Source organism: Cetorhinus maximus, chromosome 18, assembly GCF_964194155.1.
Source record: "Cetorhinus maximus chromosome 18, sCetMax3.hap1.1, whole genome shotgun sequence".
In the NCBI taxonomy this organism is placed as follows: domain Eukaryota; kingdom Metazoa; phylum Chordata; class Chondrichthyes; order Lamniformes; family Cetorhinidae; genus Cetorhinus; species Cetorhinus maximus.
Window position 1 is genome coordinate 21,426,496 of NC_135896.1, and position 25,728 is coordinate 21,452,223.

At 43.9% G+C, this 25,728-nt stretch overlaps 1 protein-coding gene and 1 long non-coding RNA gene across 3 annotated transcripts in view; one reads left to right on the top strand and one right to left on the bottom strand.

The window, feature by feature from the left end:
- Window positions 1-25,728, bottom strand: part of LOC144692970 (uncharacterized) — a 114,906-nt gene that overhangs the window by 87,309 nt on the left and 1,869 nt on the right. The window contains exon 2 of the long non-coding RNA XR_013579434.1: window positions 20,981-21,080. This is a non-coding gene — a long non-coding RNA (uncharacterized LOC144692970). The remainder of the gene's footprint in view (window positions 1-20,980; window positions 21,081-25,728) is intronic.
- The window catches only part of LOC144692969 (leucine-rich repeat transmembrane protein FLRT2), a 58,534-nt gene that overhangs the window by 21,507 nt on the left and 11,299 nt on the right, over window positions 1-25,728 (top strand). The gene's annotated exons all lie outside the window — the stretch shown is intronic.

Below are 25,728 nucleotides of genomic sequence, written 5' to 3' on the forward strand. Positions count from 1 at the left end.
ACACTGAATCAGGGAACAACTAAGGTGTTCGTGTTAATTTTAAAAAGTGGAAAGTAGCAAAGGATTCAAAGTACCTCCTGAGTGTATCCGGTCAATATGAAACTTACCAATAAGGTTTATCAAACGCTGAGACATATCTGAGGTGATCTGATTATATAAGATGAAACAGCTTATTTTTGTTATATAGAGATCATTGTTCGTGTCATAATTATAACGTAGTAAGCACCTTACTTCTTAAAGGACACTGATGCACTGGTGAAAGTTCACAGGAGAGCGAAAAGGATTATTCTGCATCTTAAAATTCTCAATTATGAAGAGGGCCTCACAGAGTTGTTTTACTTTCCACTGGAGGAAAATAGCTTAAAGCTTAATCCACGTCTTCAGAATACTGACAGGCATTGATAATGTAGATTTAAGTAGATTGTTTAGCTTGGACTGTAGCCACCAAATCTAGAAATATGAAGACAACCTTAACACACCTATAATAAATGTACAGATTAGAAAAAAGTGTTTTTCCCACAGAATAGTGGATATGTTGAACAGAGTCTCAATAAAAGCTATTCATTCTGAGTTTAAAAGCAAAAGAGCTGCATAAATATCAGCTGGAAGTGGTGTTAAAGATTCTAAAGCACAAAGCAAAAGTGTCAAACATTCCTGTGAAGGAAAATGACTACTTTACTATTAAGATCAAAGAAATTCCACATCATGAAAAAACAAATGCCAGTTGAATATTATAGGTTCAACACCATCTTAATCCACCCCTCTGTGTTGGAATCAAAGCTCATTGCAGTTATGGGGGTTAAAATTAAAGAGAAGACAGAGGTATGGGTCAGTGCTACAAGAAAAGGACAGGCAGGAAGAAATAGATATTATTGAGAGTACTCGGAAAGAAAAACAAAAATAATTTATTTATTTCCTTTCCCTCTTTCTCCTCACACATCATGCAGCTCTTCGCTGTATTGCTTTGTGCTTTATCTGTTTCAGCTTGGAGGGGGAGGGGCAGCAGGAGTGAACAGGGAAGTTTCACCTGGAAGATGGTGAAATCATCCACTGAGGGACACAGTGGGCAACTGCCCCTGAAAAGGAGGTTTCGGAAACACCAGCCAAGGTTGTCGGGCTATGACGTTCAACCCATCAAAGAAAGTCTCCTGAGAGACTTGACCTGTAAATAGTTATTGTGTAAATAGTTAATGGGCAGAATTGTCTGCCTACCGGTTGGGCGGGCCCGACCCAATCTCCAGCAGGTGGGGAGCTGATCCCCGCCAGAGAAGTGGGCCCCGCCGCCATTTTACATGGGCAGGCCAATTAAGGCCCGCCCAGCGTGATGTCCGCCGGGAAGCGCTATGCGCTTCCTGTGCAGGGGGGGGTGGTGGGGGATATCCCCAAAAGCGAGAGTGCGCTCTTTCGCGCATGTGCAGGAAAGAGTGCACATCTTCCTGAGGCTAAGTGCTGCCTCTAGGGAGATCGCTGATAGTTTTAAAAACGTTAGAAATAGAAAAAAAAAAATCCTTAGCATGTCCCCCTCATGTGACAATGTCACATGAGATCGGACATGTTCATAAATTACACTAAAACTTTATTAAACTTTTTAAATCCCAACATGAAAACTCATCCCGCTGGTGGATGAGGTTTCATGCTTTTACTATTCCCCGCCGGGGCTCCTGGCCTGCCCGCCAACCTTAAGGTTGGACGGGCAGGACCTTTAATTGTATCAACGATCCTGTCAATGGCCTCAATTGGCCATTGACAGGTCAGCGGGCCCGCAGCTGATTTTGCTGCGGGCCCACCATCCTGAAAATTTAAATGGGGCGGGATGACATCGGGGTTCCCTCCGATGTCATCCCGCGTCATTTTACGTGTCGGCGAGCGGGCCCCACCCCCTGCTCGCCGACAGCAAAATTCATCCCAATGTGTTTTAATCCTGTTAGCTGTATTTTTAAGTACAGGGGGAGGGATGTGGTAAAGTGAGGTATGCTGCCCCTTTAAGAGAATGCAAGTGTACTGATCATGTGAGATCACTGGCGAATCACTGTACAGCGTGGGCAACTGGAAACTGTAAGTCTAGCTCTGGAGGTTTCTGAGTGAGCACGTATGCTCTGGTGCTCTGTCTTATGTCTCAATAAACCATCAATGTTTATTCTTATATCAGCCTCGCCCTGTTATTGATTGCAAGCAGCAATTGATGAGAACATAGGAAGGTGTGCAATTAGAGTTCGGTTGGCCAACAGACTCATTTACCCAAGACATAAAAACTAAAAGACAGAAATCCTGATAGTCCCACCCACACTCCTGTTGATTGAAGGTCTAAGTTGGGAGAATCATATCATGGAATCATCCCTAGATATTCCACCTGATAGCTTCAACTGCACAATGTTAACTGTCATGTGCCACAAATTTTCTGCTTGCTCCCTTGTAGATCATGCTCGGGTTTGAATACTTAAGGGCTAGTAGGCTCCATTATGTAGTTTTAATGGCTATTCTTCCGGTCTAAGTCTGTTTAGGAAGTGATGATGTGATATTTGACAGTGGGAGGGAACGAGACATCAGAGTTGACTCTAAACTTTCATAGAATTACATGCACTGTACTGTGCTGAAGCAAGCCTGTGGCCCACAAGGCCTCTACCAGTGTTTCTGCTCCAAGTGGGCCTCCTCCCATCCATTTTAACTGACTCTAGCAACACATCTTACTTTCCTTTCTCATGCATCTATTTGATGCTGGATCAATTGCTAATTTTATAACTAAGATTGTTAGATTTTTGCTAATCAAAGGTATTAAGGGACATGGGGCAAAGACAGGTAGTTATATGGAGTTAAGTCACAGATTAGACATGATCTTTTTGAATGGTAAAGAGGTTTGAGAGGCTAAGTGGCCAACTCCCGTTCCTATGTTCCTACCTAGATTCCCCTTAAATGCCTCGATTGTATTCACCTCAACTAACCCTTGGCATAGGGAGTTCCACCGAGCTCCATATTCTAACTACTCTTTCGGTAAGGAGTTTTCTCCTCAATTCCCTACTGAATTTCTTAATAACTCGGGGCCATAAATATGAGATAGTTGGTCTCCCCTACATGTGAAAATATCAGCTCCATGGCCAGAATTTTCTGCCTGTCGGGTGGGCAGTGCGGGAGCGGGCACGGACCCGATTGCCGCCTGTGATCAGGTCTGCGCCGCTATTTTACGCGGGTGGGCCAATTAAGGCCCGCCCAGCGTGAATCGCGGCTCCTGAGGACAGCGGGAGTGGGCGAGTGGTGGTGGGACTGCAATGACTGTCAGGTCCAATGGCAACCCTGCGGCCTGTTTTAAAAAGCTGCTGCAGCCTTTCAAAGGCTGTGAATCACGGCCAGTGGAAGGGCTCCCCGGAGCACTGCTGGTGAGCAGACCAGGCATGAGGGTTGGGCAGGGGGGATTGCCTTTCTGCCCTCCTCGAGGAGGTGGCAGCACAGCGGGAGGTCCTCGTACCCCAGGACGGGAGGAGGAGGCCCCTCCACATGACCAAACGTGCCTGGGAGGAGCTGGCAGAGATCGTGAGCTCCCACGACATGGTGCGATGCACCTGGGACCAGTGTCGCAAGCGCTTCAACAACCTGTTGCGCTCAAAAAGGGTGAGTACCATGTTGGCATTGGTCACTTAACCCAGCAGGTAGGCTTTCCCCCTGGTGCACCCCTCCCCCCGCCACCCCCACCTAGTCTGAGTGTAGTGACTGCATTGAATCATTGATGGCATGTGTCCTTCGCTGGGTGGGCCAACAGATATTGCCCATGCCATGGTCACTGCGAGACGGCAGTGAAGAGATGGGTTCTGCACCCGCAGCATGTGGTACACTGAGACCCACATGACTGTTTTGGGGGCAATCTGGAGGAGCTGCATCTGGGTGCAGTGCTTTAACTCCAGGATATGTCAAAGTCAGGGTGATGACATGCTGGGAGGGGAGCTTCAAGGTGGCATTGGCACCAATCGATCTGCTGTTCTCTGCGCTCCACATGCTTGTGCCTCCTTGCTATGGAAGGTTAGACCGTGTAGTATCTAATGTGATGTAGGCAGCATTTGGCCAAGGGGGTTGGGGGCATGGGGACAGGCCTAGCATCTTTGTGTGAGTGTTCAGCAGCAGCAGGGTGAGGAGGCACTGGAGCCCTGCAATGTCCCACTCTGGTTGGGGTGGGCCGTCCATGAAGAGAATCCAGATACCAGTAACACTAATCAATGCTCTTCTCTCCTTTTCAGGAGAAGAATGCACATAATGCCACCGAGCGGGTGAGGACTGGCGGAGGGCCGGCCCAGTTGGCAATTCTCAGCCGCTTCAAGCAGGAGGCCCTAGCTTTGGAGAGGCGCCATGCGCCCAGGTCCACTGGTGCCGGTGAGGCTGGGGTGCCACAGGCAGGTATGTGTGCCCAGCAATGAGGTCACCATTGTTCTCACAACAGCCATGGCAGTGCTGAATGTTCAGTGATTGAAGTTTGCAACATGGCTTGACCATTGCTTATGGAAGGTGAGCGCATAATGATTTGGAGGACAGAGATACACGTTGACATTGTCTCCACGATAACTGATCCAATGTCCTTGTTCTTCCTTTCAGCATCAGTGGAGCAGGGCCGGGAGGAGGAGCAGCAGGGGCCTTCTCTAACACCTGAGGGCTCTGAAGTCAAGGACTCACCAGCGTCACACCATCTCTGCCAGGCAGGCACCAGCGCAGATATTAGCACCTATCGGCTAGTGTCCCGGGGCACAGCGGGAAGGGCACTTCACAGTCGCTGGAAGAGCTGGCAGAGACAGAGAGTGCCCATGGCGCCAGCAGTCGGAGGACTGCAGGGGACCAGGCACATGCTCAGTCGAAGCCTGATGATGTGTCTCTGGAGTCGTCCACAACACAGCAAACACAAGAAATGCAGCCGGGTGTGTGGGAGCATCTGGTGGAGATACATGAGGCTATGCTTGGCTTGGTGTCCATGGTGGAGGAATCTACGCAGACCATCGCCGATGCTATGAGCCTCATGGCCGAGTGCCTTGCGTCCTCCATGGAGAGAGTGGCAACTCTCGTGGAGAGGCTCCTCCAGGAGACCCATCAGGGCTTCCTGGGGATGCGCTCTGACCAACAAGCCCTCACATCGGCATTGACCTCAGCTGGTCAGTGCCAGTGTGGGAGATGGTCTGGGCACCAAGTTTCCCAGCTTGGTGCCCATCCATCCACGGTGAGCAGGGAGGTCTGAAGTGACAGGAGCTGCCTGTCGTCTCTGCGGGCTCCTCTCAGGGCGCTCCGGATGAGGGCGGCAGCTCCTCCACTCCTCTGCCAGTGACCATTGCATCTGATGAGGCTGCGGCGAACGGGGAGATGCCAGCTGTGGAACTGGCAGCTCCCTCCCAGGTGGGGCCAGCACAGGCTCCACGGGTCAAAGGACGACCACCAAGGTCATAGAGGCCAACAGGACAGCAGAGTCAGCAGGCTGTCTCAGATGCAACTCCCAGCGAGGGGGCACCACCAAGACGTAGCACCTGAAAACGTAAACATAAGGCACCTTTGGCACAACATGGGTTTATCACTCGTGCTTTTGTGTTGGCCGGCAATGAGGTCCTCATGAGTTGGCGTGATTTTTAACACCTTTGTCATTTTGTTTCATTAAGTTTCTTTGGTTGTAATATTAAATTCAGACATGTCACAGAATCACAGAATCACACAGTGCAGAAGAGGCCCTTCGGCCCATCGAGTCTGCACGGACACGTGAGAAACACCTGACCTACCTACCTAATCCCATTTACCAGCACTTGGCCCATAGCCTTGAATGTTATGACATGCCAAGTGCTCATCCAGGTACTTTTTAAAGGACGTGAAGCAACCTGCCTCCACCAACCTCCCAGGCAGTGCATTCCAGACCGTCACCACCCTCTGGGTAAAAAAGTTTTTCCTCACATCCCCCCTAAACTTCCTGCTCCTCACCTTGAACTTATGTCCCCTCATGAGTGACCCTTCAACTAAGGGGAACAGCTGCTTCCTATCCACCCTGTCCATGCCCCTCATAATCTTGTACACCTCGATCAGGTCACCCCCTCAGTCTTCTCTGCTCCAACGAAAACAACCCAAGTCTATCTAACCTCTCTTCATAGCTTAAATGTTTCATCCCAGGCAACATCCTGGTGAATCTCCTCTGCACCCCCTCCAGTGCAATCACATCCTTCCTATAATGTGGCAACCAGAACTGCACACAGTACTCCAGCTGTGGCCTCACCAAGGTTCTATACAACTCCAACATGACCTCCCTAATTTTGTAATCTATGCCTCAATTGATAAAGGCAAGTGTCCCATATGCCTTTTTCACCACCCCACTAACATGCCCCTCTGCCTTCAGAAATCTATGGACACACATGCCAAGGTCCCTTTGTTCCTCAGAACTTCCTAGTGTCACGCCATTCATTGAGTACTTCCTTGTCAAATTACTCCTTCCAAAGTCTATCACCTCACACTTTTCAGGGTTAAATTCCATCTGCCACTTATCTGCCCATTTGACCATCCCGTCTATATCTTCCTGTAGCCCAAGACACTCAACCTCACTGTTAACCACCCAGCCAATCTTTGTGTTGTCCGCAAACTTACTAATCCTACCCCCCACATAGTCATCTATGTCGTTTATATAAATGACAAATAATAGGGGACCGAGTACAGATGCATGTGGTACGCCACTAGACACTGGGTTTCAGTCACAAAAGCATCCTTCTGTCATCACCCTCTGTCTCCTACAACCAAGCCAATTTTGAATCCACCTTATCAAATTACCCTGTATCCCATGTGCATTTGCCTTCTTTATAAGTCTCCCATGTGGGACCTTGTCAAAGGCTTTGCTGAAATCCATATAGACTACATCAACTACACTACCCTCATCTACACACCTGGTCACCTCCTCAAAAAATTCAATCAAATTTGTTAGGCATGACCTCCCTCTGACAAAGCCATGCTGACTATCCCTGATCAAACCTTGCCTCTCCAAGTGGAGATAGATTCTCTCCTTCAGAATTTTCTCCAATAGTTTCCCTACCACTGACGTGAGACTCACTGGCCTGTAGTTCCCTGGCTTACCTCTACTTTTTAAATAGCGGAACCACATTAGTTGTTCTCCAGTCCTCTGGCACCTCCCCCATGGCCAGAGAGGAATTAAAAATGCCCCTGCGATCTCCTCCCTTGCCTCCCTCAGTAGTCTGGGACACAAATCATCTGGACCTGGAGATTTGTCCACTTTTAAGCCTGCCAATGCCTCCAATACCTTGTCACTCCTTATGTCAATTTGCTTAAGAACCTCGCAGTCTCTCTCCCGAGTTCCATACCTTCATTCTCTTGGGTGAAGACGGACGTGAAGTATTCATTCAACACTGTAGCGATGCCCTCTGGCTCCACTCATAGATTGCCCCCTTGGTCCCTTATGGGCCCTACTCTTTCCCTGGTTATCCTCTTCCCATTGATATATTTATAGAATATCTTGGGATTTTCCCTACTTTTACCAGCCAGAGCTTTCTCATATCCCCTCTTTGCTCTCCTAATTGCTTTCTTAAGCTCCAACCTCCGCTTTCAGTATTCCATTAATGCCTCTGCTGATTTGCTTCCCTTGTACCTGCTAAAAGCCTCTCTTTTCCTTCTCATCATAACGTGAATATCTCTGGTCATCCATGGTTCTCTGGGCTTGTTACTCCTTCCTGTCACCATGGCTGAGGGTGCCTCTTTTCTTCTGCAGGTGGATGGTTTCCAATAATGTTATGAGTGATATGTGGTACATTCATGCTTTATTAACAAGGCCCCTATTTAATGTTCCTATCCATGCAGATTTTGTACTTAGGTATCAAGTATGGAGCCTGCAGCCCAGGCTTGTCCTGGAGATCCATTTGTGTTGTGCTAGCTGAAGGTTCGTTGGATTAAAGCCTCCCGGGTGTCCCTGCCTCCCTGGAGTATGCCCGGGTTAGCATCTACCCCATCAGCACTTCCCTGCGTGTGTTCATCCTCGGACCCAATCATCTGATATTGTTGACTGGCTCCCTTGAGAGACGGAGCCTCCTTCAGCACTGGACCTCAGATATATTGAGGTAGCTGCTTCACTGCCTATATATGTGGTGTCTTCTGCGGCCCCTTCCGCCTTGGACTACCTCTTGGCCTTGCACCCCTTGTGCCTGCACCTGTCCTCCCAAAAGTGGCTCCCCTCGAGGCTGAATGTGCACTCTAGGCCACCTCCCTCTCCTAGCCATCCCTTCCTCCTTAGAGGAGATGCCTCCAGTGGAGAGTTCAGCTCCCATTCCCAGGCTAAGGGAAGGCTTCCTGAAACCTGCAGGCCCGAAAAAGATTCCTCACTGCAGAGTGCTGACCTGAAGGTTGTGAGTCCAGACCAAGCAGCTGATATGAGTTTTGAAGTATTGCAGATCACACAGGCAAGTATCAGTAACTTTGAAAAAACAATATTTGACAGAGCACACTCGTGACCCCACTGAGCCCTCTTATCCCGCCCGTGGATGAGGTTTATATAAATGTATCCTACCTGCCTGCCCGTTGCGCCCGTGCGCCGACCCGGAGACCACACGGGCACCGAAAAATCTCCGTCAATTGGCGCCTCAAAGGCCTTAAGTGGCCCGTTAATTAATGGCGCGCGCGCATCGGAAAGCGTCGCGCGCCCGCCCAACGAAATTGCGTGGTGACATCAGGATGCTCGCCCGACGTCACCGCACATCATTTAACATGCGGGCGTGCAGGGCCCGCCCCCGCATGCCAACAGGAAAATTCTGGCGTATGTCTTGTCCTATCAAACACTTTTGTAATGTTAAAGACCTCTATGTTTCAGAGCTGTAAATTCTATGTAAAATGTAAATCATTACGCTGCCTTTTTATTTATATAAGTAATTAAAAAGTAAGGTGGCTCCTATCATTTACCTTAGTTTACTTTTACTTCGGCTGAGATTAGATTCTCTGTAAATTGTTCAGTGTGTATGACGGTACCTTCAATGTTGATTCATGGGGGTAGTAAGTCACTATCGGAGCTCATCTGATATATCAGTAAAATGGCATCTTCTAATTATTTTTTCACCAAAAAGCACTCAAAGAAAAAAAAAATAGCTGAAGCTGTCAGCAGAAAAATTCTGCTGAATGGTAATTTTTGAACTGAAAGAATGAAGGAGGGTGTTAACCATTTGTGAAGACAACTGTTTGAGTGAAAGCTGTGGAATGGAACGGGTACTTTCTCCATCACCCATAACAAACTTGTATCTTGAGAACAGCTCATATCACCTTTGTGCTACAAATTAAACTTTTAGGCTTTTTAAATGTTAATAATCTCGACAAGACAAATAGTAATTATTTTGTGTAAAAGATTTGTTTGATTTAATTTTGGATATTAACACTACCGCTCACCAAAATAAAAAGCAAACAACAATCTTGTGTGGGAACTGCGCATAATAACATCATGTAGTAATATTGAAAAGATATAGCAGAGTGGCATTTCAGTCACAGATCCAGGAAATGAGAAACAGAAAGAAAATCAGAAGTAGCTGAGCAGAGCTGGGAGAAGAACATCAGAATGTTATTACCAATGTTAACAGTGGAATCCTGCTGATGGGTTTAAACTGTATAAGTGAGTAAAATTGCTGAATGTTTCCTGGATACATGGCTTCTGAATAAAGAAACCACGTAAGTAATAGCAGATTCTTGAATTAACAGACAAAGTTATTTCAGCATTATTTACGTCAAGATATTCAAATAATGTCACTGTGACCATTGGCATAGGAGATGGCATAGACGCAGATCTTGTCATAAAGCGTCTGACAATACACAAGTGCAGACATGTGCACAAAATTGCAATTTTATTTGAAGGCAGAGTGCAGGTCATCCCATTGAACAATTATGACTTATTGTATCACATTCTCGGTTTATTGCATTGAGAATCATTGAGGAATACATGAGAGATTTAAAGGGCACTTCCTTCATGAGTATACATTTGATTTTGCTTTTCGCTATCAAAAGTTGCTTCATTAAGGTTTTGTGAATTATTAAGGAAATGATTACTTTCAATAAAAAAAACATTTTTACAGAGACTGCTATCCCATTTTGGATGTGGCAATACTGTGGCATGGATGCCACAGGGTGGTGGGCCACCAGCTACACTACAGCCTAAGCAGCATGTCAGCATTGGCCTCCACTATTTAGACTATTTAGAAGGCAGCATGATTTTACAGAAAAAGAAAACTAGCATGCCTAAAAAAGAAAGTCGCCATCCCTGTACATTGAGACAAATGCAATTTTCTAGTGGGATATCTGTGATTAGAATATAGCTCTGCATGTTCAAACACACCAGTATAATGCTTCTTTTATACTGAAGGTGTTGATACTGTATCAGTGCCATGTGTCTATCAGGCAGTGTGCCCAGATACACTGGGAACTTGTAACGCTTTGAGGAAAATACTGGAGCTCCAGATGTGAATGCACAAAGTCACGAACAAAGCATGATTCACTGACCTCCTGCTCTGTTGCTGTATTTTTGGCTGAGTGTAAAGAGCCAATGGAACAGTTAACCCTTTTGAGTCAGAATAAAATAGCCGTTTGTATCTGAATTTTGCTTAGCAAAAGGTGAGTAAAATGCAAGTGATTGTTGACTACAGTATTTTATAACTGGTTACACATTGCTCTGCTGATACACTGGTTGGGCACCCATTAGGAACAGTGCCCAGATGAATTAGGCTGTAAGTCTCACATCCGCTTTGGACCCCACTCAGATCTGAGGATGTTGATAAGAGTTCTAAGGCCTTCTGGCAGCTATTTTAGTGCAGTAGCCGGAAGGCTCTGTAGCCATTGGTCAATTCCCCTGCTGCAGGCACCAGCCCGAAACTTTAGGTGCAGACCTGTACCCAGGGAATGGTGGGCTTACGCTTAATGCCTTGGATCCATGTTGGAATCAGGTCAAGTTGGATAGGCTGCAATCGGGTGTGCTCCATCTGACCCATGCCTTGAGGGTGGGGTGGAAAGAGGAAAATCAAAGCCCAGGACTATGCCTAATTACCTGGATTTTTTGGGATATTAATCTACAGTACTTGCATAGTCACATAAGTATTCACTACCAAAAGTGACTTATTATTTATATCCTAATGATATTAGTCTGACCTGCACTGCATGCTTCAGTTTTAAGAAAATGGCTGATTTAGAGGTATCCCTTTATTGATTTATTTTCATTATCAATGGCTTTCTCAGCCATTACTGTAATATTTTGCTGCTGCCTTGTAAAAGCTGTATATCAACATGACATTTATCTGTGGGAGTCTTCCTTCACGGCCAGTGGCTGTGGATTAAATCAAATGGAAGAGATTGAAAAATAATGCCAATAAATTGGATGGAGCTGCTCAAGATGTTAATTAGAAATCTTAATTTCACTCGGAGGAACTTGTAGGGCTATGGTGAAAGAACTGGAGATTGGGACTAATTGGACCGCTTTTTCAAAAAGCTGTCACAGACACGGATGGATGAATGGTCTAATGAAGCAACCCATGCCCGTGTGCAGGTAGACCTGGACAACATTCGGCTTGTGCTAATATCTGATGGGAATGTTACAGCAGGTAGGAGGCAAGGCATTCTGTTGCTCACCTCAAATTCCTCAAAGTCTTTCCACCACCCACAAGTCAGTGTCATGAAATATTCTCCACTTGCCTAGATGAATACAGCTCCAACAACACTGAAGAAGCTCAACACCAACAGGGCAAAACAGCCCACTGATTTGATACTCTATCCACTAGCTTAAATGTTCACTCTCCCAATACTGCTTCAACATTGACAGCAGTGTAACAGCTACAAGGTAGATTGCAGCAACTTTTCAAGGCTTCTCCCATTGAATTCTTCGCACCTAGAAGGACAAAGGCAGTAGACGCATGGGGACACCACCAACTGCAAGATCCCCTCCAAATCACATACCCTTCTTCCTTGGAAATATATTGTTGTTCCTTCATCATCACTGGGTCAAAATCCTGGAACTCCTTCACTAACAGCTTTGTGGGAGTACCTTCTCCTTGTTTGTCCTTCGAGGGATAGATGACTGTGTTTATCAACCGTGGTGCTTGTTAGGGTTCTGGTGAGTATGTGGGGTTACTGTTAGGGGCGACCTGCACCCGGAAGATTCAGCTGCAAATAGGGCAAGGATCCGCAGATGATTGAGGTTTGGATGAGTTGCTGGCTCGGGATTTCCTCTGCTTGTGTTTTCTCTTTGCTTCTTGCATTCAAAGGAAGCTGCACCTTCACCCCACAGACTGGAGCAGTTCAAAAAGCTGAGTCACCAACCCTTTCTCAAGGGCAATTGTAAATGCAGGTCTTGCCTGTGATAGCCATGTTTGTAAATTAATACATTTTAGAAAACAAAACACAAAACACCAGCAGTCTCCTGACTCTAAATTCAGCCAGGACCACCCTACTTGTTGGAGCATTGGTTTGCAAGTACTTAAATGGGAGGATTCCCAAACCTCAGTGATAGTTCTATCCCTCAGGTTGCATTAGTCTGCTAGGCTGTCTTGTTAATCATTAACCCAGTGCCCTGGATTGAGATCAGAGGAATGAAATAATTCCCTTTGTTCCTGATAGTTTGAAGTGTGGTGTGTGAAACTTGAGATTCAAAACTTTTATATAAAAAAAATCTCCTGTGAAAATACTTATGGCATCATTGGTAGATGGTTTTATAAGGAAAGGCATATTATACCAGATAAAATTCAATTGACGTATTATTTTTCTAAAGTATAAGTGTGCCTCCCCTTAATTAAATATTTGGCGAGTTTATACAAAGGTTAATTAACGCGCTGAAGATACGGTATGTTCAGTTGTCTGTATATGTCAGTTGATTGCCTTTTGTTTCTTTAGGGTGTTTTTCATGTAAAACATAAACATTTCTATTACACAGTGTGCAGTGTGTGAAGTATGATGGATAGGGTTTTTTTTATAGCATTGTAGATACATGTTAGTAAATCACAGTTACCCATGGTGATTCATAGATGATGCTGCACCCTGGGCTGGTTTGGGTGTGGTAGTGAGGCAGAGATGGGCATGAGAAGAAACAGCAATAAGGGCACAAAGCATGAGTTTTTTGCTTGGTTTCTGGAAATTATGAGCACCACAAATACATAAACATAATTTATTTGAACAATCATTGTTCAACTGAGGAGATTTACTGGGAGTGTGGGAGGAACAGTTAAGAAAATTCCATGGGCTTGGATTTTGCTGAGAGGAGCAATAGACTGGCTTTCACCGTCTGTTTCATGTACAGTTGTCCAGAGACTTTTTGCGGACTTGTCTGAAAAGATTTCCCAGTTTTTCTAATGTGGTGCCCTGTACAGGAGATCTGTTGTATCCGTGATCAGGGCAAGCAGCAGGGAGGTTCTTCAACCTATCAGATGAAAAATTCTGAGAGACACGGAGACTGCGAAGCAGGAAGTTATTGTTTTTAAAAAAAACAAACATAAGTTACGTTTGTATTGCCATACAGGAAGTGAAAAAAAGATTGAGACAAACACATGGGATTAAGGGACGAACATGAAAGAGAAAAGCAGAAAAATGAAACAAATGATTTCAATTCTCATTTTAAAAGAATCTGCAAAATTAATTGTCTTAGAGAATGGGACACCACACTTCTGAAATTATTTTTTTCAGAGACAGAGAGGTTTTGCAGCAATAATTATCACCATACTATGTCAGTGAAAGCTCAGTCACTCCTGTTGAACAAGCCCTAACTTTTTCATTGGTGAGAACAGTAGGTAATTAGCTTAAATGCACACTATTACAGTGATCTCTGGGCAGACTTCATCAACAAAGACCTCTACAGCACGCCATGTGGAGAAGCCGGGTATCACTGACAGCGACTTCTGGATATTTGTTTTCAACTATGATTTTGCAGAGGCCAAAAGTTGCTGTCGGTTTTACCATATAGTAACAGTGAGCACCAATGGCCTTGCCATTACTAGTACAGCAAAATGTGAGCCATAATTGTTTTCAGAAACATAATTGTCTCAACAAATGGATATAGACCTAGTATCCATATTGGTTTGCATACATCCACACAAAAATAAAGCAGGACTCATGGCTAGTCAGAATTGAAAATCCAATATCCTTGATAAGTGGCAGTGGGCAGAAAGGGCTGCATATCAGTATTCTTCAGCATAGCAGAAAACACTACCCAATTGTGGCAATCTCGTTGGTGGGCATGTATCGGGATCATGTAAATTGTAATGAGGTGTTGATTTTCTAAATGGCCCTCTTGTAAGCGTTTCATGCTTTTGAACTTCAAACTAGCCCTATTTTGTATAAGCAGAGTGACTCTAAATTCAGCCAAGAAAGCTCTTTGCAGTGCTCAAGGTCTAAACTAAATATCATGGACCAAATTGTATACTGAGCAAAATACTACAAACAAACATAGACTCATGTTCCACTGCGCAACATCCTCTGTCCATCTGTGCCCTATCACATGACTTACTGATGGTTTAATGATCTACATGGACTATATAAGACAATTTCTGAGTTCTCGTTTATCTTAGTCCTTTCCTCTATGAGGCCAGACTGTCAGAGTGAAAATCTCTTCTTGTGCCATGTGAAGAATTCTAAATTTGAGCTTGAACTCAAGTTTACAAGTAATGATTTTTAACATGAACTGATCTCAGGAATAAAATGCCAATGTGGCTTGCTATGACCTATATTTACGCATCTGTGCATCATAGAGACAATTTTTAAAAAAATGTCCAAGTCAATTTTTGTTTTCAGTAATGTGCTTTAATAATGAACTCTGTAATTCAAAATGTTTAATGTACCAAGTAACTAGTTACATCTGGTAATGTAGACATATTGGCCAGACTATAAAACAAAGTCCAAAAAAGAGGTTGCAGGGGGAGGGGTGTGGGGGGGGCGGTGGAGGGCGGAACTGGCTTGACTTGTTTCTCTGTTGCTCTGCTAATTTTCCATGGAATGTTGGCTCACAAAGTACATTTATTTTATTTGAGTTAAAACTCTATGGAAACTTCTATGAGAGGGCTGCAGAATGCAAACCAGAACCATCGGTATAATCTTGCCAGAACATACTGCAGTAAAGAGACACACTGGCCAGCCCATGACCTGATTGTTGAAAAATACAAACCTATGCCCTAATTTTTTCATGGAACAGCATTGCCACGAATGTAGGAATAAAAGAACAGGGATCGGCCATTCAGCCCCTCGACCTATTCAATTAAATCGTGGCTGATCTGTACCACACACAAATTTACCCGCCTTTGTTCCATATCACTGGCATAGACATGATGAACCGAATGGCCTCCTTCAGTGTCACTGGATCATTAGAATCAGAGGGCAGAATTTTACGCCAGCGGGATTTTACAGTCCAGCCGAAGCCAATGGACTTTTGAACAACTCGCCTCATTTTCCGGCCCCGGCCTGCTGCGAAAGGGCCGTAAAATTCTGACCAAAGAAAGTTTACAGCACAGAAAGAAGCCACTTGGCCCATCGTACCTGTGCTAGCCGAGAAACGAACCACCCAGCCTAATCCCACTTTACAGCATTTGGTCCGTTGCCTTGCAGGTTACAGCACTCCGGGTGCATACCCAGTCACCTTTTAAATGAGTTGCGGGTTTCTGCCTCTTCTACCCTTTCAGGCAGTGAGCTCCACTGGGTAAAAAGATTTTTTCTCATCTCCCCTCTAATCTTTCCACCAATCACTTTAAATCTATGTCCCTTAGTCACTGACTTCTCTGCTTCAGTAAATAGGCCCTTCCCATCCACTCTATCCAGACCCCTCACAAGTTTGTACATCTCAATCAAATCTCCCCTCAATCTCCTCTGTTCCAAGGAGGACAACTCCAGTCTATCCGACATTTCCCCATACCTGCAAATTTCCAGTTTGGCAACATCCTTGTAAATCTCCTCTGTACCCTCTCTAATGCAATTACATCCTGTCTGTAATGAGGTGACCAGAACTGTACACAGTACCCAAGTTGTGGCCTGATTAATGTTTTATATAGTTCCAGCATAACCTCCCTGCTCTTATATTCTATGCCTCGGATAATAAATGAAAGGATTTTGACCACCTTATCGACCTATCCTGCTACCTTCAGGAATCTGTGGACACTCACTCCAAGGTCCCTCACTTCCTCTACACCTCTCAGTATTGTAAGTGTTCCATGTCGTAAATGTTCTATGATTCCATGGTCTTTTAATACCCTTACCAACAAGCTATTGATCTCAGCCTTAAACATTTAAATCGACTCAGCATCTACTGCCTTTCAGAGGAGCGAGATCCAGATTTCCATTGCCCTTTGGGCGAAAGTACACTTCCCAATTTCACTCCTAAGTGGCCAAACTCTAATTTCAAGATTATGTCCCCTTGATCTGGAGTCTCACAGCAGAGCAAAGAGTTTCTCTGTATCAATCCTATCAAAGACCTTTATCATTTTGTGCATCTTAGCTGGATCATTCCTCAACCTCCCCATACTCAAGGGAATACAAGTCAACTTTATGTATCCTGTCATCATAATTTAACACTCCACTGAATAGCCCTGAAAAATGGGAGAATGGAAAGAATGGAAGAACTTGCTTTTATATACTGCTTTTCATGACCTGGGGACATTCCAACCGCCTAATGGACAAGTAAGTACTCTTTGAAGCATAGTCACTGTTTTAATGTAGGGAATACAGCTGCCAATTTGTGCATAACAAAGTCTCACAAACAGCAATGAGATAACCGACCAATTGAATGGTTTTATTGATGTTTATTGGGATAAGTGTTGGTGAGGACACCAGGAGAACTCTCCCCCACTCTTTTATCTCGAGTTGAGACAGAGTATCTTGTGGCATTGAAACAGTCAGGAGTGCATTGGTGTGTCCGCTGAGATTGTGTGCTTGAGTCTTACAGTGGAGCTTAAGACCACAACTTTTCAAGCCAAGAACGAATAATCAGCAGCTCCTAAAAAAATCACATCAACAGAAATAGCACTCATCTCAGCCACATGTTGTTTCAGTTTTGTTTTGTTGGTGGACTATAAATATGAAGGAAAATGTGCTTTTATCTGTAATTTAAGAAAATAATTTTAGTCCTTGTTGAAGTTCTGTATCAAATATAACCTTTTGACATCTCATTTCAATCTGACTTTCGGCAGTTAGGGCTGAATTTTCCTCTACTACCTCACGTAGGTAGACATGGTGGTGGAAATATTGATAAAATGGGGAGGGAAGGTCCACCTTCCTGCCCTGAGCTGAATTTTCTTCTCTTTCCCTCCACTGGAACCAATGCCAGCTTCTCCTACCCTTCTCTCCGCATGGTAGGAAGGGAATGCTTGGACTGGACTCCTGGCCAATCTCCGAGATATCAGCGTATCAGCAGGGAAAGCTAATTCAACAGCATGGAATTAGTGAAACGTTTAAAAGACTATAAACTGTAATTCCTTCACTTCTCTATCCCTCAACTGTCACTGTTGCGAAGTGCCGAGGCTCCATTCTGCAGTTTTCTGGGGTGGCATAGTAGGAATGAGAAGCTCACAGTGTGGAAAGTGAAAACACAGCCTAGGGCTGTCAATTCCTTGCGGTGTCACCACATGTCTGCCTGCCTCCACTGTCTCGTCCCCACACTCCTCCACTGATTGGCCAACATGTCCATACCAGCCCTGCCATGCTTCTCGGAACAGGAACAGACTGTTCGTTGCCTGACTAGATGATTCTTTTGGCTGTCAGTCAAACAACCTGTTTTTCCATGTTAATATTTTTATAAGTAGAAACCAAGGCTGTTGAATGGAAAAGACATTGAAGACAATATTTTCATTGTTCCTCTGAGTTTCCCTGGTTGGTCGCAATAATCCTGTAGATTAGTGTTCAATTCCAGAAGACTGCAGGACAATCCTGCACCATTGGCAACCCTAACACAGACCCATTTTCCATTTGTTATGGAGCAATGTTGGACCATTAAATCAGGGGACACAGTTTAAAAATAAGAGGTCTCCATTTTGAGATGGAGATGAGGAGAAATATTTTTTTCTAGGGTTGTTAGTCTGTGAAATTCTCTTCCCCAAAAAGCAGTGGAGGCTGGGTCGTGGAATGTATTCAAGGCAGAGTTAGATTTTTGAAAGACAAGGAAGTGAAGGATTATGGGCAGCAGACAGGAAAGTGGAGTTGAGGCCACAATCAGATCAGCCATGATCTTATCGAATGGCAGAGCAGGCTCGATGGGCCTAATGGCCTACTCCTGCTCCAAAGTCCTATATTTCTAGTCCTCAAAGCAGCCTTCAAGCAAGCCACTTGGCTTCCTTAGATTCAACCCTTCCGCCTCCAGGTGAACTCCTCAATGACGACCAAGAAGCCATCTATAATATTTAAACAAAACTAAAAATATAGTGCATTGCAAGTGCCATAACAAAAATGTCAACCTATTGCCTCATTCTTGCAATTTTTGCAAAATCATATACCCTGTTTGTAAGGCTTTAGCATTTGAACTGAGCAGTTGGAATTGTTTTAAATTTGCAATTTGAAACATCTCGAGTAATAAAAATATTTTTCTTTGAGTACAAATCTGGCACAATTAATGTGTCATAAATCTGCATGAGGTTTTTTTTTTAAAATCCCAATTATCTTCTCTCTCTCACACATCCGTGCCTCTTGCTGAAGAATTCAATAGCTATTGGTGTGGTGGGAAATTTGTACAGGCAGCGATTCCTATGAGCCTGTGCAAATTTCCCAGGGTTCGAAGAAATTAACCATAAATCAGAACAGGCTTCCACAAACATCCAGGGAAATTTGAACAAGCAGCTTGTACAAATTTCCTGTCACACTGTCGGTATCTTAGCAAGTGGCTTTTCTTAATGTGTGAGCACACAAGGCACTTTACACATGCGCGCGTGCACACGCACACACACACACACACATGCACGAGTCTGGAAGTTCAGTGATAGATAAAGACTACTCACTTGTAAAAAAATCAGACTGGATCACAGGTAAGTCGCATTCTGCTCTTACAACATCCTCACAAATAGTGTTCAACAAGAGTAACTGTACAGCGACAAACTTTTTTCCTTTTTCCTCAGCCCCAGCTTAGGTGTGCACAGGCAAATATGGAGTCCCAAGTCTGCTTGATCTTTCTGCTTGTAATATACATTTTTATATTTTTCAACAGGAAATTACTAATTTGCCCACTGGCAGAGGAATTATATATTGCACAACTACTAACAGACAAGCTGACATCCTTCGAACATATGAAATAGGAAGAGATGTAGGCCATTTGACCCCTCGAGCCTGCTCTGCCATTCAATAGATCATGGCTGATGATCTTGTGTTTCGATTCCCACATTGCCATCTAACCTTGATAACCTTCGATTCCCTTGCCTAACAAGAATCGATCTACCTCTACCTTAAAAATATTCGACGACCCCCACGTCCACCACCTTCTGAGGCCAAGAGTTCCAAATTCACACAACCCTCTGAGAGAAAAAAATTCTGCTCATCCCTGTCCTAAAAGGGCAACTCCTAATTTTAAAACAGTGCCTCCTAGTTCTGGACTCAACCACAAGAGGAAACAGCTTTTCCATGTCCACCTTGTCAAGGCCGTTCAGGATCTTGTATACTTCAATCAAGTCACCTTCTAAACTCCAGTGGAAACAAGCCCAGTCTGCCTAACCTGTCCTCATATGACAACCCGCTCATTCCAGCCGTCAATCTAGTAAAACAAAATCAATCTAGTAAACCTCCTCTGAACTGCCTCCAATGCATTTCCTTAAATAAGGGGACCAAAACTGCACACAGTAAACATTGAAGAAATGGGCCCAGGATTTCCATGATTGATTTCCCCGCGTAACTTCAAAACAAATTGTCTGAAAGCTCTGAGTAAGCAACGTAAAATCTTTTACCATTTATGTCATTTCTCCGGGATTCCTCCCAATTTGCCACCGGACAACCCCAAGAAAAGCTCTAGGCAGTGAGGCCCCAAAAAACAGGAACGAACCAAATCTGTGGCAAGATGTGGTGCGCAAGTCGTGTGTAGACAGATGAGTGGGCGACCATTTTGCTATGGGTGGCTGTCAGGTCTTTTTCCCCATTTTTGCTATCCCACAGCATATCGACATTTTCGCGAATCTCCTTTGATAAAACTGAACATGCTAACCTTTGGAATTCCAACTTTATTGTCCAGCTGTTCTAAAATAACAGTAAAGTGACTCCGCTGTGAGATCAATATCTCAGTAAGTTTGTGCGCAGCCACTTGGGCTTGGTAGCTCAAGTAGATTTTTCTGTGACCTTGGGAAGGATGCTGAAAAGATCATCATTTCCTGAGCATTGCTATGCCACAGTTCCAGACATTCCCTCACTGGGTGACCTTTTGCTGGATTTTCACGACACTCACTGACTAACACAACCTCCTTGTTGAAGCCTAATATTGTTTCAGCTTGTAGCAGATGACCAGGATGTAGCCAGCTGAAGCAGTGATCTGAATTTCTTTCCGCATTTAATTTGCTACTGACTGTGTTATTTTACTTAAATAAATAACACTAAACAACTTGGATGAACACCATCCATTTGGCAAAAATTAAATGCCATATGCCTTTTAAACTATTGCTCCATATGTACATTGCTGCAAACAGCAGAACTATATTAGTACCCTTGCTGGAAATAATAGTATAAATCTCCTATTGCTTTATTACACTGAGAGCTTTGGCTCTGCTGTTTCGAATTCACATTGAATAATCTTTATAATTAAACTTTACTGTGCATTGTATCTGTCATCTACGCTTTGTCGATTTTCTTCCACTTCATTGGTTAGGGTTTTGTACTTTTCTCCCTTCTAATTGATTACTTTGCCCTTTTGTTATACACCAATCATATTACATAAAACCTTTCTCCCCCATTGCAAGGCTCTCTTCATTCACTTTCCACCAAATGATTTCACTTTCCAACACGTAACATGACATGCCATGAAAGTTTATTGTGTGTCTAAAATTCAAAATTTAGCACCTAACATTTAAATAAAACTCAGACTTACCCATAAATTGGGGCTAGTGACACCTCTCAGCTCCCTCACAAACTATCCCACACGCCTTACGCTAGCACTAAGCATCCTAGGCTGTGACAACATTGTACACCTGTGAAAGCGAAAGGAAGTGAAAGATTAGGTGATTTGTTTTTCAATGCAAAGCTTTGTTATTGAATTCTCTACCAAAAGCCATTATGGAAGTAAAATTCATAAAAGTCATGGGGCAGCATCTTCCAATCGGTGAGCAGGGGCGGGGCCCGCTCGCCAACACGTAAAATGACGCGGGGATATGTCGGGCATGTGTCCCAACGTCACCCCGCGTCATTTAGATTCTCAGTTCGGCCTATTAAGGCCATTAAAAAACAGATTAAGATGAGTAGTGGATCTGCCCGTCCAACCTTAAGGTTAGCGGGCAGGCCGGGAGCCCTGGCGGGCTTTGGAAAAAATATGAAACCTCATCCACGGGCGGGATGAGGTTTCATGAGGGTATTTGAATTTTTATGAAATGTTTCAATAAAAGTTATGGACCTGTCACAACTCATGTGACAGTGTCACATGAGGGGACATGTCAGGGAAATTTTTTTATCACCTTTAGTTAAAGTTTTAAATCGGAGCCGATCTCCCTGAGGCAGCACTTTGCCTCAGGGAGATCTGTGTGCTCTTTCGCGCGCATACGTGAGAGTGCGCACTCCCGGCTGAGGGAATCCCCCTTAACCGCACAGGGAGCGCACAGCGCTTCCTGGCGGACGTCATGCTGGGCAGGCCTTAATTGGACCGCCCACATAAAATGGCGACGCCCCCCCCCCTCCCGACCGGGGGCACCGATCGGAAGGCCGCCTGCCCGCACCCACTCCTGCACTTCCCCCCCAATGTGGTGGCGGGGGGGGAATGTTGCCCATGAAAAGGGAGTGAGTAAATATTTGAAAAAAAATTAACAAGTTAAGGAAAGGGTCTGGGAATGGAACTAAAAGAATACTGCTTTGAAAGAGGTGGTGTAGGCATGATGGGCCAAATGGTGGCCTCTTGTGCTGTAAAATTCTACGATGGAAGCCACTGTATGCACAAAGGAACTTGTTTATTTTTACATGGAATCAGTGGCATTCCTTACATGCATATGAACAAAAGTCTAACCCATTTGGATAAGTACCTAACTGTATTTACTTCAGTGGAGACTGTGAATAGGCAGACTGGAAATAAGTGCATTCAGTGATTTTGAAACATACGAGGTGGGGCAGGACATGCCAAGAGGGTTTCTGCTTATTTGGAATTTAGCTGCCCTTGAGCAGCAGGGATGTTGGGAAAGTCAGAGTGAAAACGGCTGAAATCTAGAGACAGGTAGAAGTTGAGTCAATAAGGAAAGTAAAGAGGTAAAAGCAAGGATGATCGGGATTAGAACATAGAGAAATAAGAGAAAGGGGATGAGGGGGAGGGGAGAAAGAATAATCAAGAAACTGCATAGAGAGAGGAAGGACAAGGAAACATGGATGGAAAATAGAAAGATATACTTAGAGAAAGTGGGAGAGATGGCATGAAAGAGGGGAGGGGAAGATTGTAGAGATAAGAAGCAATTGCAGAGGCACAGGCAGACTGCCAGAGAGAGAAAGAGAAAGAGAAAATGTTCCAAAAATCATAGAAATAAAAGTGCGATGGCGAGAAAACAAGCAAACTGCAGACAGAACACAGATTGGGACTGATTTGATTTTCATTTTCCTACATGTGTAGATATCAGACATTTGACATAAACTAGACAGTAAGAGAGAAAACTGGAGCTAGATAAAGAATAAAGAGTGGGCATTCAGTTGAGATAGAGAAAGAAACTGAGTACTTATGTGGAGGAAACAGACAAAATAGAGGGACACAAAAGAGAGAGACCACATTGGAAAAAGGGGAGAGATAAAGAGAGAGAACCAGTTGAAAAAGAAGCAAGATGACAAGAGAGAAATATCCTGCTCTGAGGGGTGGCGAGAGAGAAATTGTTGAGGGGATCTACCCTCTTGGAGGAGGCGGTGAAACAGAGATACCTTGTTGCACAGAAGGCACCTCTAGCTTTGGATGGAGCAGGTGCTCTTGGGGTTTAGTGGGGGCATGAATGAAACAGCATATCTCCTGACTTACCGGGACCAATGCTGTTGTAGATCCAACCCTTTTTTAAAATGTAAATATAGTAATGCATTTAATTAGAGGTATGCTGTAACCAAGTTCATCTGCCGTTAGTCATTCAACTGCTGCAAGGCAAATTAAACTTTAAATATTGGAAACAGAATTATAATGAAAAAGTAACAGTATCAATTTTCTGTAGAGGTTATTGCTAATTCATGTACTGCTATAGTAGTCACAAAGTAAAATGAGCTATGTGATAAATGAGCATTTAAGACCTTGAAATTATGCCATGTGAATATTAGCTTACGAGTTTTAACACACTCATAAAAATCCCTTTGTTCACTATTTCAATAGAGAGGTTAGTCAATTTTAAACTGGTTTTATCTCCAGACAAAGAAATTTTATACAAATGCCTCATGTTTGCACATTGAAATTTGCACAGCAAGGCCTGAATCTTGCCAATTTGGTGTAAAATCAGACCAATCCAAGTCAGGAATTGCTTCATCCTTGACTTTTGCAAGGCTATAGAAAGGGACAGGAATTTTCTGTCTCCCAGACTGATATTGCAACCATGAAATGCACACTGATTATACCATAAACAACAGCTCTAACCCCTGTTCGAAAATTCATGCAATTTCAGTGACATTTAGAAAAGTAGCAGCTGGACTGACACCCAGGGTAGAAATATAAAAGGAAATGTGAAACCTGAGCACAAAATGAACAACACATAAAGAATGAGCAATATAAACAGTACAATTAAAATGAAACACTGACAGTGATCCCTTCCATTTAGCTCCAAGCTCCAAACCAAATTGTGTTTCAGAGAGTTAAATGGTTGACCTGAGAAAACATCTGACAGCGTTGATTCTGAAAGTAGCAAATTGCTCAGACATTCGGTCTTGGGAAAAAGGCTTCAGAATATATAATTATTACGAATATTGAGGTGTAGAACCTTAAGCTGTCAACGTGAAAATATATTGTCCATCACGCGGTCGTGACATAGTGGCATTCAGCAGACAATATCAAAATTTAGCACTTTGCTCTAAATGTCGCTATTTATGTATTTTTTCCAAATGTCTCTACTGCATTCTGTACTCCATCGATGGTCGTCATCTTCTACTACCATGTCTGAACCCACAGCAACTCCCACTTTAAATTCTTCCATGTCTTCTCTGTGCTTTCAAAAGTCATCTAAATGCTCTCTTCAACTGACTTTTAATGACAACTTAGTTTCTCTCCCTCCACCCACCCACTCCTCCTGGTTTCCTTCCCTCTCCCATGTGCAGTATTCTGAGGTACTTTTCCTCTGAACTGAAGAGTGTGTCTGAAATGCAAATCATTGATGTTTTGCCGAGGTGACAAGTGGATGAAGCTTTTCAAACTCATTAAAATACTTGCTTTGATACAATTTTCTTTTAACTCCTGACAGTGTTTAAAGTAAGGTTTCAAGCTTGTCAACAGAATACTGTTTCTATATGATCTCGTGCATGGGTAACAGATCAGGTGGGCTCATTGCATTTGCTTTAACATTATATTAGTAATTACCTAGATGTTAGTGTACAAGGCACCAATTCAAAATTTGCACACAATATGAAACTTGAAAGAATTGTGAACCATTAGGAGGATAGTATAAAACTTCAAAAGGACATAGACAGGTTGTTGGAATGGGTGGACAAGTGGCAGATGAAATTTAATGCAGAGAAGTATGAAGTGGTTCATTTTGGTAGGAAGAATGCAGAGAGATAATATAAAGTAAATGGTACAATTCTAAAGGAACACAGGGACATTGGTGCATATGTGCAGAAATCATTGAAGGTGGCAGGACAGGTTGAGAGTGCAATTATTTTTATTCGTTCATGGGATGTAGGCAACGCTGGGTAGGCCAGCATTTATTGCCCATCCCTAATTGCCCTTGAGAAGGTGGTGGTGGGCTGCTTTCTTGAACCGCTGCAGCCCATGTGGTGCAAATGCACCCATGGTGCTGTTAAGGAAGGAGTTCCAGGATTTTGATCCAGTGACAGTGAAGGAACGGCGATATATTTACAGGTCAGGATGGTGAGTGGCTTGCAGGGGAACTTCCAGGTGGTGGTGTTCCATTCCAGGTGTTAATAAAGCATATGGCATGCTGGGCTTTATCAATGAGGGCATAGAGCACAAAAGCAAGGAAGTTATGATAAACCTGTATAAAATACTGGTTTAGCCTCAATTGGATTATAGTCCAGTTCTGGGCACCACACTTTAGGAAGGATGTGAAGGCATCAGAGAGGATGAAGAAAAGGTTTATGAGAGTAGCTCTGGGGAAGAGGAACTTTACATGGAAAGATTGGAGAAGTTAAGACTGTTTTCTTTAGAGAAGGCTTAGAGAAAATTTGATAGCGGTATTTAAAATTATGAGGGGCTGAGGGGTTTGGATTGAGTAGATAGGGAGAAACTGTTCCTATTGGTGGAAGGGTCAAGAACAAGTGGGCACAGATTTAAGGTAATTGGCAAGGAACCAATGGTGATAGGAGGAAATCATTTATCACACAGTGAGGATCTGGAGTGCACTGCCTGAGAGTATGGTGGAGACAGGGTCAATTGAGGCTTTCAAAAGGGAATTGGATCATAACCTGAGAAAGAAAAATTTGTAGGGCTATGGCTATGAGAAAAGGTAGGAG